General features: G+C 34.4%; 1 protein-coding gene across 1 annotated transcript in view; it reads left to right on the top strand.

Annotated features, from left to right (window-relative positions):
* Positions 1-230: 230 nt before the first annotated feature.
* Positions 231-20,051, top strand: part of LOC108688772 (latrophilin Cirl-like) — a 350,771-nt gene continuing 330,950 nt past the window's right edge. The window contains exon 1 of the mRNA XM_018195171.1: positions 231-340. The gene's annotated coding sequence lies outside the window, so the exon portion shown is untranslated. The remainder of the gene's footprint in view (positions 341-20,051) is intronic.

The following is a 20,051-nucleotide window of genomic DNA, read 5'->3' as shown; positions in this document are numbered from 1 at the left end:
TTCCCAGGATCCGTTCTCGAGGAAGTCCTTTGGAGATCCGGATAGCCGGACGGTGGAAAACTCCGAGAGAGCGTAACGCAACCGAAGATCGCGGCCGTCGGCAGAACGTGCCTCGGCCCGAGATCGCTCGATCAACATTCCGCGCCGCCTGGATCGTCCCGACGGACGTGTAGTTCTCAAATTCCCGGAAGTACCGAGATTGGAATGTAACGAGGCTCGAACCTCGAGCAGTGTGTTTTTTCGGTGTGACGGTGACAGTGAGACGCAATTTTTAGTTTTCGGTTTCTCTGCTTTCTGTGCGATGTGCTACGGTTTCACCGATCTCCGCATCCTCTGTCTCGTAAGTACCGTATAAAACGGCTTTTCCGACAATCTCGGTGCCTGTACTCTTCTCCGCGATCGTACTTTTTCCCCCATCTTTTTCCAACATTCAAAAACGACGGATGTTTTTCCGATTCACGGTGACGTCGCAGGTAATCGGAGCGCGCACCGTTGGCATCGATTCATGTCCAATCGAGATTTGAAATCGAGCTCTCCAACTCGGAGCGACGGGAACGGAATGTGGCGAACCGCGCGTGTTTACGCACACACGAAATATTTTCTCCCGTGTCCTATGAACTTCTGTGACGTGAAAGTGGAAAATGCGAAAGCGCTGTCCGACATCGGAGTACGTCGGTCGGAAATTGGCCCGTTAACGGTGAACTCGCCGGTGCGATGCGTTGCGTTCGTTTCGGAGCGAAGGACACTCCGATCTCGGACGCTGCTCTCTCGATCGCGGAAGCGTACAGCCGCCGATATATTTTTTTTTTTTTAGTGCTTTACTCTTCAATCTCGCGTGTGGAAAGTGAGAGATATCCTTGCCGGTGGAAGTTACTTCGTAGTGTTTCCCGAAAACGGAATTTAAATGTCAAAAATGTGATGGAGAATCGTATCGATGGAAAATCAAGGATTCATATTTGTTGCGAGCCGCGTCATCTCGACGCCTGGTTTTTGCAATCATTATTTGTTGACGTATCTGTCTCATGTGTCTTTATTAGTGTAACGTCCTATAAGCGCAACATAAACGGAGAAATTATCGTTATTTACGTACGTACGCGACATCGAATTTCGTGTGTCAGCTATCGATGAAAATTGTGTAGTGGAAACTCGCAATAACAAACGCGTGTGCGCGATTTAATTATCTAATGTGTGATGGAAATACAGAGAGATTTTAAACACGTTCTATTCACTACAGAGGGAATCAAATTTCTTCAAACGGCGCGTTTAACGTTTTTACTTTGTTCTCCTTCGACCTTGAAAATCTCGCTTTCGAATTTTCATCCGCGTTTAACTCGGAACGCGAACACGGTGAACTATAATTTCGGATTTCGCGTATCGGAGTTCGACGTTCTCTCGGAGCGGGTTAAACGGAAGAACAGAAAAACAAATGACCGACCGCTTCGAATCAGTCGTGCACTGCGTGTGAATTTACGGCAAAAGAGCAAATTCGACAGAAATCGCGAAAATACGATAGTTGATTTTACGTTTTTTGTGCGACAAAAAAAAAGTGTGCTCGTTTGAAGCGATAGGTTTGAATAACGATGTGACGTGTGTAGATCATTTGGAAAATCCTTAAAACGCGCACACCTTCGAATTCTTTGGGCAATGTGGAAAAGGATTGACAATTTGACGATTTTTTTGGACAGATGTGACGTGTGGATTGATCGAAAAATCTTAACCCTCTATCGGACTTGTGGAATTTTGCACTTTTTAACGGCAATCTGAATCTTTGAGAGCTTTAATACAAATTTATGTTGTTCTGGACTGTGTAAAATCTGGAAAAAATTCTTGCATGTACAAAAGTTTTACAATGAGTTTTTGCTATCATAAAATCCGGATTGCATTTTACTTACTTTTGTTTGACAGATTTAAATAAATTTATCTGCTAGAATTTATAAAAGTTGTGCCATATTTCAAGATTACATTTATATGGAATTTATTTTATATAGACAATAAAAAACATATAAATTGGGTAATACTATTCGCAGAACGAAATAAATTCTATGATTGTTAATATATCTGACTTTGGTATTAATATATAAAAATATATAAGAAGCTTCAGTGCAGTTTAGTACAATAAATAATACAAGACTTTGATGATTCACATTTTGTTTGTGAAGTGACACGTAAAATATGGTTTACACAAGTAGATGCGAATTATTGTATTTATGCGTAAACGCACAACCTTGAAATTTACAATCAAAACATCAACTGTGCCTTCAAAGTTCGCAACTTAGCCGGCGGAGGATTAAAAACGCGTGTACTTTTCAGAATTCTTTGGACAATATGGAAAGGATCGATAATTTCATTTTCTAGATAACATGATATAACATTTAAAATCTTAAAAATACGTGTTCTTTTAAATTCTTTAAATAATTCAAAAAGGATCGATAATTTCATCATTTTTTAATAACGACGTGAAATCATTTAGAAAATTTAAAAAAACGCGAATACTTTTAAATTCTTGGAGCATGTGAAAAAGACTGAAAATTTTATCATTTTTTATATAAGGATAGGTGTGACGGATAGGCGTAGATCCCTTGGAAAATTGAGACACGAGCACTTTTGAATTCTTTGAACACTATGAAAAGGATACTGACAATTTTAACATTTTTTAAGGACCGATAATTTCATAATTTTCTAGATAACGACATATTAATTGTTTGAAGACCCTTAAAAAACGCGACTACTTTCGAATTCTTCAGATAGTGCGAAAAGGATTGATAAAGGATCGATTTTATCATTTTTTTTTGGATGATAGATGTGACATATAAATTGCTTGGAAAAATCTTCAAAACACGTTATTTTCGAATTATTTGGACAGCGCAAAAAGGACTGACGTTTTGTAAATTGCATTAAAAATTTTTTAAAAACGTGAATACTTTTATTAATTTTTTGAGCAGTGCGTGTGCGATAAAAACTGATAATAATTTTATCATCGTGTCTTGTCTATCCACGTTAAATACGTGCGTCAATTTGCCTCTGGCTAGATGGTTATATCTGTGCGACAGATATAACCATCCGGAAATGTGGAAAAATTGAATTTTCTTAGTTGCCTGGTTGCGGAAAACATTGAATGAAAATGATAGGGAGCTGTCAGTTTTATCATATCTTGCATACGCGAGTTATAAATATGCGCTGACCGAGCCGTGCTATGTTTCGAATACGCGTAGAAATTACAAGTGGAATGACTTTAAATAATGTTGGTCGGAATCGACAGAAAATATTGAAAAACGTGCAAAGCTTTAAATCGGGATTATGGAAACGCTATCATCAATTCCGTCATATTTTTGTGCGTGGACTACAAATGTCGTGTGCATCACTGATTCCAGCATTAAATTCATATATTTCACCTACGCTGCACGTTTATGTAACGATGAATGCAATTACCGGGATAACAGAATTTTTTAAATTCGTCGAATCGCAGAGATACTATCGTTGATTTTACTATCCTTTTTTTTTCCACGAAAAGTACAAACATTCATGTGCTTTAACGTGCGACGTGTATGCATAGTTTAGATAACAGCGGATGTAATAAGCACAGAAAATGTAGAGAACGGCGAATTCTAAAATTCATGAGATCGCGAAAATGTGATTGGTGACTATATATCATTCTTTTCCGTCAGTATTTGTTCCGCTTTGATTTGTCTGTAAAAATGTTAAAAGGATCACATTTTTAAATTCGCAAGATCGTAAAAATATGACTGTCGATTCCTATAATAATAAGTATTCACGTCGATGAATACGCATTGAATTTGCGTATTTTCAATTGAGATGTTTGCGAAAAATTTGATTCGATATAAACATGAGAGTCTTTCCAGAAATATCGAATTTTGAATTTAACATATCTATTGTGAAGATATATTTGTCTTAATAAAAATTCTCATTCTAAGAAAAAATTAAATAATCATTTATGTTAGAAGAATCTGTGCAAATATTTTTTTTAGATACGCGTGAAATATTTAGATAATAGTCAATAATAATCAGTGACAAACATAGAAAACAGGAAATTCTTATATACGTATTTAACGTTTTACATTTTTCACTAGTGTTTTGTGTGAAAGATTAAATATCCCGATCGATATAATATTTGCAAGTTGTAAAAATAGTGTACTTAAGTTTCCAGTAAGTACATCGTAAATGATAATGTTGTGCAAAGAATTTAAAGTTGGATATAATGATGATGACTCATTAAATTTGGATAAATTCGTGAATCTAACCTGCAATGAATGTGGAAATCAGCTCGAAAAATGCTAGTTACGTGAGTTTAATTCCGTCTGTTGTATAATCGTTTACTGTTTTTCTTTTGTGCGGCGAGAAAAATTTATCGCGAGTGATAAGTGCTAACAAAACATTATGATGTTAAGTATATCAAAATTGTGTGTACGTGCACGATGTTTTTGTTAAAATTGGTGATCCGATATATTTGCGAGTCTCTCCACTTTAACAAGTGGAGGAAAATGTGAAAAATTCAATTTAAAAATGATAATGCAATCCTTGATTTTCCATCAACGATTTCTTCTTAAATTTACAATGCAAAATCGAAATCAATTCTAATCCGAGTGTGCTACTACTGAGCTGCTAGGTTTACTTTCCACGCGTGAATAAATCCGTGCTCCGTTTTCGCAACGTTTGTGACAGAGGGAAATCTCGGTAGCTGCGCGGAAATGCGGCCTTTGATTTTCAATCAGCAACTCCTCGCATCGAAATTTGATTTGTGTCCAATGAAAATAGAAGGGAAATGTCAATTCGAGAAAAGCGATGTAATCACGAGGGTGCAATTCTCGATTCTTGGCGCTTGAACTTTGCTCATTCAGATCTCATTTTACAGTATCGTGATTTATCGGAGTGTTATCGCGATGACAATTTCTTATTATAACACGTTATTAACTATGATATGCGCAATTGAAACAAAAATGCGTATCATTCACAAGTGCATAATTAATAATGAACTGCATGTCGTGCGACTTGTTAATAATGGTATATTGTTAGTAACAAAGTATCACATTTCTTCAAGGTTTGTCAAAATACCTATATATTACTGCGTTCAAACGTGACTTTGATCAAAACACGATGACAGGTTGTTTTATTCATACTTATGACTCAATTCATGTCTCAGCGTATATTGAAAATTTTCTGCATGGAAATGTAATCACATTTCTGCAAATATAATTACGTTTTTAAAAGTAAACTCAAATGTATCTTACATCTTGATTAGAAAGAGGTTCTTATATCAGCAGAAACTTATTTCAAGTTTCAAAAGAGCTGATGTATAAACGGCAAATGAAACTTGCGCATTTCGGCGCTTAATTGCAATGTGACTACCTACTGATGGACTGCTCTGAATTTCTAAGGATAATTCGTGACACGGCACAAGCGTCGCGATGTCGTGTCATTAAGCCAAAGATTACCGGGAGCGACGGAAGGCTCGCTTTGACGTGTCCCGCGGGAAGACCTTCTGTTTGGTCTCGTTTTACAAGTCAATGCTCAAAGCGCGCGTGCACGTTGCCCTGAGAATACAAACTAGTCTGTTTACACGAAAGTCCGCTCGCACGGTCATCGGCTAGCTTGCTTGTAAGTAATTTCTCGTTTGCAGCTTGCCATTTCGATAATACAATATAAAGAGCGTTATTGCGAAATGGATATCGAGCAATGTATAGAAATTTTAACAGAATTAATGTAGTAACGTAGAGACGTAATGGACTTCATAACGCATACTAGTATACCAAGTAAACATAACAGGCCTGTTCTTTTCAGCTAAAGTTTTTACACGATTTATCTTTCTTCCTTTTCTCTTTATGTCGAAGAGAAAAAGAGAAAAGATTAATATGAAAAAAGTTCGTTTAAAAAGAACAGGCCTAATTTTTGGATATTTTGATATTTTAAATGTTTATCTTGGAAAATCTCCAATACATTTGATTGTGTTATGTGTCTTAATAAAACATTTAAAATGTCTATTTTGTATCTGCTCTCTTAGGAGGAGAATATAAAATTCCTTGTGCAATATATAGTATTTTTATAGTATATAATCTATAAAAAACACATTGAGAAAAAAATATAGTCAATTTTAATAAATATTTAGTTGAATACTGCCAACTAAATTTACTTACAGTAATTACTGAACAAACAAATATTTGTTCAGTAAAAAAAAAAAGATTGTTAAATCAAATTAACATTTCTTGTTAATCCTATCAAATAAATATATCTTTATATTTGATAAATATTTATTAAAATTTATTAAAATTGACTATATTTTTTTTAAAATTTATTAAAATTGACTATATTTTTTTTCAGTGCGTACACTGTATATGTGAGGTCGCGTAGATAGCACTTTCTCATTCTGCTAAAACTGTCATCCTCTTATCTTGAAATACAATCCTTTTCGCTTAAAAATAAAAGTGAAAGAGGAGAATAGCGACAATTTATCGCGAGATCCATTTGATTCTAAACGTAGCCATTCCAGCGTCAGAAAATATCCATTTTCCCGTCCATTTCGGAGTTAGGACTTCTCTTCGAGTGCAGAAAGGGGACAATGTAAACGTACCTGCGCAAATCTAGGTGCGATTAGGGAAATTGTAAGCGCATATCCTCGCTTCATTTCGCAATGGGAAACGCGTTACGAATGAAATCTGGTTTGTGTTGCGGAAATCCACGTTCGATGCGATATACAGTTCGGTCATGTGCGCGATAGATCAACGTTGAACTTTGCGGCGAAACTTAAGGGAACATCGTGGCACCGCGAGCGCGTGGAATAAGTTACTGCCGCGCTGTAGCGGAACTTCGGCACAAAGTTCCTTGAAATTTAGGTGCCGTCGTTCGTGATAGAGAAGTTCGAGGGGAGCGGCTGGTGATTCATTTATATCAATATTGGGTGGGCGCGGAGCGATTAGGACTCCTTCCGTTGCGTCGGTATCATCGCACGCAATGCACGCACTCAACATTTACGTAACACTTTCCTATACTTGTCGACGTAATTCAGACATCGATCGCTGTAGTCCTTGACTGTCGAGGACATAATGCAGTAGGCATAATGAGAAGGCATTTATTTCATGTTTGCATGTTTTAGTAATATTTCATTTAATGAGAGACTTAATATTTCTGCGAAATGCTAGGTGAAAATAAAATGAATTTTAGAATAGTGAGAGAAATGGAGGTTTTAGCTGGTTTATAACTCATTTTGACAAGAAAGAATGATAAAAAAAAATTAAGGAATGGTTCGTAGAAAATTATATATTACCGTTATAAATATTATTTTAAATTATTTTGATATCTTTCTATTCTAAAAAATTAATCACGTTGAAAGAATGATTTTGCTGAAGTATCTAAAAATTTAGTTAGATACAGATCTGAAAATAATTTTATTGGATCATCAAAATAATTATGTAGGATACTCAAACTGATTGTTAGATTGATTGTTAAAACTTTTTGCAGCATTGTCATCAACACTTAGACATTTTACATAATTCGTGTAGATAGCACGGTTTGTTTTGCTATTTACATTTTGTATTGTACTTATATAATTTATGTCATGCGAAAACGTAGTTAAAATTAAGAACTAGGTAGGTACGTATATGAATATAGTAATTTCAATATTGTAAAACTCGTGCTTTGCGCGAAACACACCCGTTTATAAAAACTTCGTTGTAATTTTTCTTTAACATAATTCATGGAATAAATATTGTTATTAAAAAGTATGAATTCGAAGTAACAGAAGGTCGAAATATTGTTATATAACTTGCATATCAAGACAGCTTAATTATTTTCGAAATTGTATACATTTTCTCAGAGAGTAATTTGTTCTACCGTTAAAGTTTGTCTTAATCGCATTTTGTTCGCGAACTCGCGATAACTGTTTTACGACAGTTTATGAGAAAAACGCATAAGTGCTGGAATAAATGTCCTTCGTGTTTTTCATCGTCCCTTATTCCGGTCGCCCTTTTCTGATATCATTAATCCTTCGAAAAGAGAGGGGAAGAAACGCATATGCCATATGGCATACGTTTGTATGATGTGCTACAAAAAGTGTTGGCTCATTCCTGCGAGTTTGTGATGATATATAATTGATCGAATAGAACTAGTAAACTGCAACGAATGCATTTCAAATTCAAGAAATGTGCACTTGACCCAGTAACAGTCAGTTAAAATTACGAGTCGGTTTGCTTATAAATTAAACTTTATAAATCAAATAATTTTGGTAAAAAGATTACAAATTTCCGAGACAGCGAAACATTAAATTATTTCTTTATCAAAATATCTTAAAATTCTTATATTTTTAAATATAAATATACACACGTACAATATTGGGATAGTATTTCGTAAGAATTTTTTCATCAATGGAATATGAAAGCCGATTATTTTAAAATGTTATTGATGTAATATTGACATATGGTTTTCCATCCATCTATATTCAGTTGAAAAACATCCTTTCACGGATCATGCTTGGATCAAAATTCATCCTAAAATTCATTCTACAATTTTTTTATTCATTTATTTTTGCAAATTTTTATTTTACTATTCTACAAACAACAGCTATTTATATAAGTGCACATATAAACTATTCAGTCTCTGAGACTGATGGTCTCGAACTATTTTTGCAAATGAAATTTATAATAGTCTACAAAGAAAAAGGAAGAAGACAATTTTTGCGGTCTTTTTATATGCGAAAAACTACAATAATTCTCGTTTGCGAACAAAGAGTCATGAGAACAAAGCTGACGCGTATAATTCGACTTTTTGACGAAGTCCTCGAATATCTTACAAAAATTTTTCTGGCATGTAAAGCGTGTTATATCGTTGACGCATTTCGTTCTGTCGAACATTAGCATTAGTTTGTGTTGATTATGATTGGTAGGCAGAATGTACATGATAAATAATATGCCATAAACATAATGCATTGTTAACGAATCATGATAAATAGCTTTGTATAATGGAAAGAATAGTTTATTATATATTATATAATGTGACGATTCATATAATTAATATTTTATTTAAAACAATACGTGTCATCCATAATCTTCTGAATACCAATAAAAAATGTGTTACGATATTACATTTACAATGATTCAAATTGAATTGTAAAGCACTGATATGTTCTACAGAAAATAGTATAAAAATTTTCAATAGCATTGTATAAGTCAAGTAAATAACTCATACTGATTTGTATTGTAACTTGACATACTCATTAATACATTCAAGATATATTTCAATCATTCCATACGTTTTCCACTTCAATTGTCGATCTTTTCAAGATTTTCGTAAATGACCCTGTCAAGAATGTCACATTCCGTATTTCACTGTATTGTTTTATTCATTCGGAGATCCATTGCCGGACTTCGGTTTTTACACTTTCGCGCGGGATCCTTATGAAACATGCAGAGGACATCGTGATGAAAAAGTTGAGAAACGGGTGCAAGTGGCCAAGATATACGGGGAAACGGGAAATACCTGAGCGTGGTCTCGACTGATCGTATTTCTACATCGCCTTCGACATATTTACTTCATTGCCCGGGAAACGGATAGAGTTTTAATATCTCTTTGACACACGAAAGACGATCGATAGGTTGAGGACAGAAAAAGATAAAAAAAAAATGTAGAAAATTAAATAATATAGGAAAAAAAAATAAGCTGATGGGTTTCTTTAGTAAAGAAGTAATTAATTTAATTAACTTACAATTTCAGCGTTGGCAACTTTAAACTTTTAATTATAATAATTATTGCTACAAAATAAAATTTTAGTACTTCGTTTTTCCATAAATTGAAGAATTTATTATAAATTATGAAAAAATACTTTTACAAATCTGCTTTAAAATCGCAAAAATTCAAACTCTTTTATTATAATTTAAAATAATTTATATGATTTATATATATTATACATTATTTAACTTTATTTTTTTATTATGCAGATGTATGTTCCAGACTAAAAGTTGGGACTTTTTAAAAACTGACATTGGAATTACTTATTTAAATATTCATAACATTGTGTTTTTAAACAACTTTTTAGATCTAGCAATTGTTGTCGGATCTGAAAAATCATTGTTAAAAAACATTGTCAGGAATATTTGAATAAGTAATCCCAAAAATATTAAATTAAAAAAAATTTTCAAATTTTTGGCCTGGAATATGTAGATAAATAATCGGTGCGCTTTGTGCGAAATACCTATATTCTCTCCAAAATTTGCAACATTTGAGTTTAATAGTAGATGAGCTTTAAAATAAATCTTTTTTTATATTCGATAATATAGATAATATAGTACTATAATATATATTAAAAGTGATACTTTATTCAAGAATTATTAATGTAAACTGATAAATAGATAAACTGATAAATTTTATCATTCAAGAATTATTAGTGTAAACTGATAAATTTATTACAATATAGCGTGTTGATACATAATAGCCTTTCCACTCGGCTTATCGCGCATTTCGTCGTTTTCCATAATGAGCGGGCGTACTGTGCAACGGTTCTTCTTCTCTCGAGATTAATGAGTGCAACGACGCCACAACGGCTATTTCTTGCGCGTCTTTCCTATTCTTGCACGGACCGGGCTGGATTGAGCACGATCGTAATAAAAAAAGAATCGTTCGCCGGCCACCGCGCCGCGTCGTGTCAGGCGAGTGAGAGCTGTGCCGATAAACTTAGTAATGGCAGAAAAATTGCCGCGATTAAGGTCGAAAACACATCCGCGACCGCCATTTTCTCACAACACCTGCGAATTACGCGTAATTGCTGCCCTCCTCTCTCCTTCGTTGCTTTCCCCTTCTCGCAACCCTCATCTGGCTATCTGTTCATGGGAACACCGTAGCAGTTCATTGTCTAAGGTTGAGTAAGTAGCAAAACGAAGGTTGATGTTGGCATAATTATTGACATTCCAGTGATAAACAAACTTCTGTAAGCTTTTGCAAGAAATATAATGAACTAGAGAATTCACTATGGCGCATAATTTGTGAAAACAGTTCGGCAAGTTTGCTTCATTTTCTTTACCATTGTATATATTAACAATTACACATCTCGACAGCTTTCTTATTTAACAATAAACAAATTGATTTTAAATCTTGGAACGTACACAATCCATTTGTATTTCTACTTGAAATATTAATTTTTATTATGCATTACCGACACTCATATAAACATGCAATAATGTAAAGCAATATGTAAAGCAATATCGTTTAAAAAGTCAAACGTTTACTAAGTTTAAATGAATGTTATTTGATATGTTATCTCAAGATCATAAATATAATTTACAATAAACTGTTATGACATTAATAGAGTAAAACTTTAATAATTTGTGTTGTTTTGCGTTTTTGCTATTTCAAGCTTCAGGATATTGTAACACGTTATTCAAAAAATCCTGCTGTAAAATCAATTCTGGAATCAATGTAGTAATGAAAAAAAAACACTTTTTTAAATACATTAACGATTATATGTCTTACTCTATATTCGCTTCATTGCGACAGCAACGTTAATCATCATCATGTTGAATCGGAAATGAAGGCACGCGTGCAGGAAAAACCGCATACCGAATTGCGGAAGTTTCCGCGAAATTACAGGCTCAGCGATAAAATTTCTCCGTTCGTGGATCAATTGCCATGATCATAGCGGATCGAGGAATACTTTTCGCGCAGTACGTTGCTCTGCACTCGCATTATCGCAACCGATATTGTACGAGTTTCTCCCGTTGCGGATCGCGTAATTTGTAGCTTGGCGTTATGAGATGATGGACGGTTGGATGATTTATGATGTTTTAGAAAAATGCACTCGCCTTGCGAGAATCGTTGCGAACACGATAACGCGAACAGAATACGTCGCAATTATAATGAGAAAAGAAGAAAGAGAGAAAGGAAAGAAGCAAAAAAAAGAACTTAAAGACTTCTTAAAGACAAAGAAGAAAATATTTGTTTCATTATATTTGTTTATATTTACAATTTTAAGTATTTTAAATTGTAGTTAAGGCAACAAAGAGGGATCTTTGCAACGAAGCAAAATTATGCAGTCATAATCGATATTTTATCTACAAAACAAACTTACATGATGTATATGTGACAGAATATTCAATATCACTTTTCTAATTTTTTCAGTGTTAAAAACACGAAGAAGAATTTACATTATAAAATAATTACATTATATTTCTCGTTGTAATGTATAATCATGTTTATATCAAAGTTACATAATTTTATAATGAATTGTATTATTCTATTCAAATGTCAAAATTACATAATTATATATCAAATAGGTCGCGCGTCAAGAAATCGATTCGCGCTTGCAAAATGATCGTTATGAAATAATCAACGTATCATAGATGATAATAAATGATCGTTTCAACATGCTTATTTTCGCAATGAATTATAACGAGAAAATCTTAATGATCTTACATATCGAATTATATACGTTGTTTAATGGAGCTTCAACGTATCACGGTGTTATCGAAATTTTATTCGGTGTCGCAACGCTCGGAGTTATTACTGAGATAGCTTATCTCGCGCCTTCTTATGAGAAACTTTTTTCGCGTCGTATACCATCAAAGTACATCAAGTGATCGATATTTATCGTCAACATGAGTGTTGGTAATGCATAGTAAAGATTAATGACGCAAAATATTCTTTGTCGTCTCATTTCCTGAAGAAAGAGTTTGTAATAATTATCAAATGTTAAGTGATATAATTCCATTTGACTATTGTTCGGTTAATATAATCAAAAATAATTTTACTTTTTCAGTATCAATATTCAGTAGGTCATAATAAACATGTAACCGTTGTTTGGTTACAATACTTACTAAATATTTTTTAAATGTATGTGTGTGTGTGTGTGTGTGTGTGTGTGTGTGTGTGTGTGTGTGTGTGTGTGTGTGTATATATAATTATTTTTGCTTGTATTAACTAGATATTTAATTGGAATTATTTTACTCAATATTTTTAGTCTCTAAATTTTTTAGAGTGAAAATTGAAACAATCTTAAAAAAAAGTGAATGAATTTTTAATTTATAAGAGTGAATTGTCACTTGGAAGAGTGACATTTCACTCTAAAAGTTTTAAAGAATAGTTATTATAATCAGATTTTATTTTTAGTATTCTTATTAATTTTCCAATCACCTTATCAATCGAGTAGAAGACATTTTCTCGTTAAAATCTAATATAAAAAGTCAACTTTACTTTTTAAAATTATAAAGACAAACTTTTGGTTATTTTTTTCTTTATTAATACAGTTATTTTTTTCAATATTTGTAGCAAGGAAGAAGCAAATCGATAAAGAGATGAAAATTTTATTTATTATGCAGAAAAATAATATTGATGCACGTTGCACAGAAAATAAGTATAAAATATTTATATTTATATTTATATGTCCTTGACCGATTTACTGTTAGAAAGCTTATATTCTTCTAATAAAAATTCAATTGCGTGACATGCAATTTACAGTAACATGCTGAAGGGTATACAAGATATCGTGCGACAGATTAATCTTAGGTTACAGTATATTTTTACATTGGGTGCATTTACATTTTCGACGGACACGCTATTTTTATGTTTGCTTGATATTCTTGCATTTGCACACAGCTTTATAGTTTTTCTAGAAAGACATAAACTCAGGTATTTAAAGAACGATCTACATTCCAGATAACTTGATAATTTTTTCATATCATTAAATTGTGTATTTTTTTAATAAAATTAATTTTACAAAATAAAATTGAATCATAGTGAAATCTGTAAAGTACATTAAGAATGAATGAAGTGGTTTTGGCAAAGCAATTGTATAAATTGAAATGATGCGAATCACATTTCAAGGGATTCTTTTGCAGTAGTCACCTAGATGAAATCAATTCTCCTTTGCCTTTCATTTAAATTGCCCGTTTCTCTGCCACAGATCGGTGCTTTCGAGGCAAATGGCTTAATTAATTAGTCTTCTTATGCGGAAGCCGCGACGGAGCGATCGCAGGGTCGTTAAATCATCCGGTAAACCGCGGTAAAGCGATGTGCGCGCGTTTCTGCATATCTAATGCAAAACCTTTCGCTGCAACTTTGAGGGGTTAACTTTGGTATGCGCGATTGCAGCGTGCAATGTGCGCATACTTGTGTGCACGCGTGTGTTACGCATACGCGTGCACCCGCTTTTTCTTTCTCTCTTATCGGCATGCGCGCATACGTGGGTGGCGTGTTCACCAAGTTATGGTGTCCGCGCGCTTTTATGGAGCGCCTATAGGCGCGTAGTATTATGGAAGGTCTCGCCGTCGTCGTTTCGCGACGTCTGTTGTAACTCGCGTGCGTGTACGTGTACACTTTGTAGCGGCCGCACGTATGCCCGGCGTTCGCCGAGCAAATAACTACACGTGTCCAATTAGAAGCACGAAACTATTCGCGATAGTGCCCCGCGTGACGTGTAATTAACTCGGTGCTGGATGAGTCCGTAAGATTTCGTGAAGTTCGCGATTATTCTCAAATATAGCTCGTTGCGCGGACTGTCTGCCGTGACATATTGATTTTAGTTTTTTTTTTTTGTTTTTTGGGAGAAGGACATGATCGAATTAAAATGTTGTCATGAACTTCGCATGTTAAGGACTACGTTGAGTATATAATAATTACATTTACATTCGCGCGGTACGAAGTTTGCAATGAATATATATGCATGGAAAGAGGAGAAATATAATTTTGTAATATCCGTGAGTATCAGAATTAAGTTTATGTATAAATTTAAATGTAATATTAAAATATTTTAAACATTGTCGTGTTATGTCGATGATAATCGTCGTGATAAACTTATATTTAAACTTTATTCACACATTTCACGTAAATACTTTAATTCATGATATGAAATAAGTCTAATTTATAGCATTAACATGCAACATTAAAGGAGATGATGCCATTGAATGAATAAAAGCATTATTTATAAACAATGAAATAATTTTTCACTACACAGAATACATAAAGAATTTAAAATTAACAATAGAAGAACGAAGCAAGAGATATTCTTGCCGTAATTTACTTCTTCCACCGAATTAAAAGCTATGAGTATTCGATCCCCTTTACGATTACATTTATCTAGAGCTGTTTTACAGCGAGTAGGTAAACGCTCACGCGTGTATCTCTAATCTCTTCGTTCGTGCGCTTATCGGTCCGTCACAGAAGGGGGTGACAATAAAATACTCGCCTAATCTTACCTTTAAAAAACGGATGTTTCGTGCGAAAACGTGTGCGTCCTCGTCACTCTCGAGGGAATGCAACGCAACTCACATGTTCCGCGCTTTTTCGTAAGCATAATTTGCGCGTAATTATCGCAGCCAGTAATATTCCTACCCGCGATAAACCGTTTACATGATTAATAGAGACCGGTATTTCGCAAGCCTACGGCACTCTCCTCTTCTTTTCTGAGCAGCTCGCTGCCGCACCGCGTATACTGGGTGGCCTGTGAAAACCGCGTTGTTTTTTTTAAATCTATAATGCGTTATTTATAATTTCTATCTTTGGAGTAAAATATATAATTTAGGATAATTATTACTATTTCCACATTGCAGATACTAATCTGATAAGATAATTTCAATTGATTGAGCAGATTAACTAAAGAATTCAAGGTGAATTATTGAAGTAATAATTTGTATTTGTAATAAAAGAAACTCATAAAATGTATTTAATCATTAAATATTCAAAATAGCTCAGATTATTGAAACACTTTCTAAAAATAAATTTAAAATTGACTACATATTTCATATAATTAAAAGCAGACTGTTAATTTTTAATTTTCAATATTAAATGCATGAATAATTAAATTTTTTACTCATATAATGTCTGTCTAGAGATAAGTATGGACAATTATAAATTATTTATATTCTTGAAATTATATTCAACACGATAGTATATTTCTAATTTATTTATCAACATATTAATTTTCTCATGTAGTTTTTATTAAAACAAAATTAACATTTGACTTATCTATCGACAAAAGATGGTGGTAGATGATCGCCGGACACCCCGTATATGCGCGTATGTATATGCATGCTACGCTCACACGCGTATTGCTGGACGTACACGCCCGCGCGCAGGACCGCTCTCGCTCGAGGTATGCTATTATCATAATTGCCGCCAATAACGGCCCCGTGATTGGCGCACTTCACGCTTTCTTGATGCTCCTTTTCGGAAGTTTTGCATCCTTTGGCCAGGTTACCCCGTTCGCTTCGCCTTTCTTCTCTCCTTACATCTCGTTCTCCTTATTCTCTCTCTCTTTCACGCGCGCAATGGCAATTCTCTTATACGTTTACACGCGTTTCCAATGGCAATCTGTGACTTTGAAATTCCTAAGAGGTGCACAGAAAAAGGATGACACGTAGGGAAAAGCAAAGTCTCGAAAATGAATGGAGAGCGATTCACGAGGACGAGGTCGGACGTGTGCGACATTTCTCGGCCTGTCTTTTCCTTTTCCATCTGATCGATCGATGGAAAATGTATTTTGCATGGAAGCGAGAAATTTGAATGAGCCTCGAGAAAGTCTGCTGCTAAGGTGCCTTTATCTGTGAATGACGACCTGATCATCTCGTGTATGCTGCAGTGGTCGGTTGCAAGATTCGACTTGATTTTCATATCGATGTCTACTATCCTTGCGGTTATTGTCAAGCTAACATGTGTTTTGTCTTAGGAGCGACCGTGCTATGAATATAATAGGATCGAAGATTTAAGGAAAAAAATTCAATGAAGGTAGAAGATCTCTTATCATATTCATGATATTGCCATTCCTGAAAATATCGTATCTTATGTCCAGTTTCATCAATGTAAATTAATTTTAATCTCGGTTCAATTTCTGTTCATTTTTTTTAAATTTTTCTAGAATTATAAATACATTGGTGGAAATGAACATTAGTTACGAATGCAGCGACTCGTCAAGGCAGTGAATGACAAGAAAAAGGTAGTGGACGTTGATACAAAATCGAGTCGAAAGTTATATCCGAATTTGATCATTGCTGTAGAACGTTTCATTAATTAAAATATTGCGTTTTTTTAGACAGTTTTATTATAGGAAAGAGGAACGGATTACGACCATCGATAGATTAGCGCGATTGATAAACGAGCAAATTCACAACAGGCGGATATTCAGCGGACTTTGTAAAACTCACGTGCGATAAACCACGTGCTAATCACGGCGATGTGTCATCGAGTTGCACGTCAAAAGTTTTAATCCTCGAACATCGGAGAAAGAGAGAGAGAGAGAGAGAGAGAGAGAGAGAGAGAGAGAGAGAGAGAGAGAGCTATTGATCGATTTGTTACATCTGTTAGTATGAGTAACGTCTAGCAAAGTCAGGGTTCTCGTACATATAGAAATGCATTCGTGCACGATGAATCCTATCAAAAGCGAGCTGCATCGAATGATAGATCCTGTTCGAATTAAACGCAGTAAAAAAAATCTAGTTTTTACTAGGCGGTACGAGTGTAATTAAAAGCATGCGTAAAAAAAATCTGGTTGAGAGGGTTTCGTGGTTCCCTTTATGCAGTTGCTCTTTTGAATTGTTCACCGAGGCGTATGAAGTATTTTGCACGTTATTAATAAATTTTTATTAGAATTTAGTTTATAATGTTTTGTAGAGATACTGCTATTGGTAAAAATTTAATATTTTAAAAAATAAAATAAAATTTCAAATAGAATATAATTCATTATATTCTATTTCTATTAGAATTGGAATCTATGAAAATTATGATGTTATATTTTCTAATTTTTTAATTTCTAAAAATTTGATTTTTTGGATTCCCATTATTATTTCAAAAATAATACATTTAAAAAACGTGATTTTTTAAATTAATGCTATGAATGAGCCAGAGAAACGTTATCTTATCACAATCATCAAAAGTGCACTAACATAATTTCATACAAAATCAAAATGAAAAAAATCGTCGGTAAAAAAAGATGATCTAAAGGATTGTGAAACAATCCTGACAAAAATGATAAAAATATTTGATCAAATTAAGAATATATTCTTTTCACCAATATTGTTTGATTAATCAATTTTTTGATAAGTTAGAAAACCAGATTTTCTCTTTTTTGGGGGAATTTTTTTTTCTTTTTAATTTTATCACTTTTGAAATAAGGGAGCAATATGTAAATAATACAAATTATAGAAACTCATATCTTTCATAAAATTCAATTTTGCATTGCGCCGTCATAATTTGCATTCGCACCAACCACACATATTATTAAGCAGCGAAAAGATTAATTTCATTCTAGTTTGAGGGAAGTTGCGATATTGCGTGCTGCGCGATAACACGTCCAGCACCACGCGCACTTTATGTCGCAAACGCCACCGCGCCCCGTAGCAAAGTGGCTTTCGACGTGAATGCAGCTGCACGGAGCGACATACAACCTTCGGCGTTTTCCGTGCGCACCACCGACACGCCGACACGCTCTTTCAGGTCGCCGAAAGGCAATATCGACTGGCGAGATACGTCCATACCAGACGTCGTCGCCGTTGAATCTTGCGCCGAACTCACTGGCTCCATTACCAAACTGTCAACGCGCGCTTGGCGCTGTTAAGCGGGGACCATGTGAATTTCACCGTACAAATTTCCCTGCTCCACATCAGTTCAGAGATCGCTAATTCGTACGGACTAAAGCACACAGACTTCCATATTGTAAACTAGACCGCTAACGTTCCTTGTTTAATGTAGCCCCGAAGTCCTCATTTACTCGCCTTCCGAGGAAATCGTTCCAGTTCTAGGAGTTGCACGAAGTGTGATATTGTGTTCTCTCCGTGGTCCACATAATGCAAAATCGTGCTTGGCCCAATCTCTTTGAATAAATAAATGGAAATAAATAGCCACGATGAATGTATAGTAATGAGACATTAATTAAACAATAGTAATAAAGAATTAATTAAACAAGAGTAATTAAGACGAAATTTAGATAAATTGCGGCATTTCAATGCTCTATTTCTTTCTCTTTTTCACTAATTTAATTTTTTTATTGTTCAATCGATTGCTTTATATACATAATCGATTTATTGGACTTGTACTCGTAAAAATGCGACTAAAAGTGACAATTCTTATTGGCGTTACATTTCCATAACGTGACTCATGAAAGTGTAAAGAGGTAATAAAAAGGGTCGTTGCGTATCCGTGGTAGTTGGGGTGATTGCAGGGCGTAGGTTAAGTCCAGAATGGAAAGAAGCGGGCATTTCAACGGATTCTGAAGGGAAGGAAAGCGTGTACGCGTGCTGCGTGATTACGTGCAGTTACAAGCCCCTTAAATCGCGTAAAAGATAAAACTTGCTTTACATTAAGCGTGCCTTCTGACAGAAGTGCACACAATCCCCATAAATAGTTAGCCTCCACCTTTCTCTCGCTTCTTTTCTTTTTGGTTTTTTCATTTGCCATGAAAGTCACCAAAAGATTATCGATTTAACGTAGGTCTAACAATAAGTATATCTCCAAGTATCGATGTTATCGCCATGTCACTTCTATAAATAAAAAGAAGGAATGATTATTAATGAATGTCTGAACGGACATTAATTCCTAGAATATGATTTGAATGAAAAGTTTTACTGTTTAAAAACTTAAAACATGATATTTGTTAGGAATCTTTTCCATTCGACATCAACATCATTTTTTGAAATAAATTAATTTGATTACAAAATAAAATTTCTATTATTAATTAGAAACATCACGCATGTTTTTAATTAACATTGTAATAGCCATAGGATTATGATTCATGACGGAAATAGTTAATACTCGGAGACGGTTTTCTCGGTCCAAGGACGACGAGTGTCTGTCTTAATGAGCTATCGCAAAAATGATGACGTAGAAAAAAGCGAAATATTTATATCGCGGATGTACTCTGACAAGATAATCGCAGGCGGACGATAAAACGGAATATTTATTTCAATTTTAAATTGCTTTGCGTGTATTTAATGAGGAAAGAAATAGCCGCAATGCATTTGTTTATGACGATAAATTCTCGTTTATCGTCGATCCGTTGCATATAATAGAGCCGTTTCATCGATTACAGCAATGATATGGAAGAGGTTAAGAAAGGGAATATATGTATATAT

Source organism: Atta colombica, unplaced genomic scaffold (genome assembly GCF_001594045.1).
Source record: "Atta colombica isolate Treedump-2 unplaced genomic scaffold, Acol1.0 scaffold238, whole genome shotgun sequence".
Taxonomy (NCBI): domain Eukaryota; kingdom Metazoa; phylum Arthropoda; class Insecta; order Hymenoptera; family Formicidae; genus Atta; species Atta colombica.
This window is presented reverse-complemented; position numbering and strand designations above follow the sequence as displayed.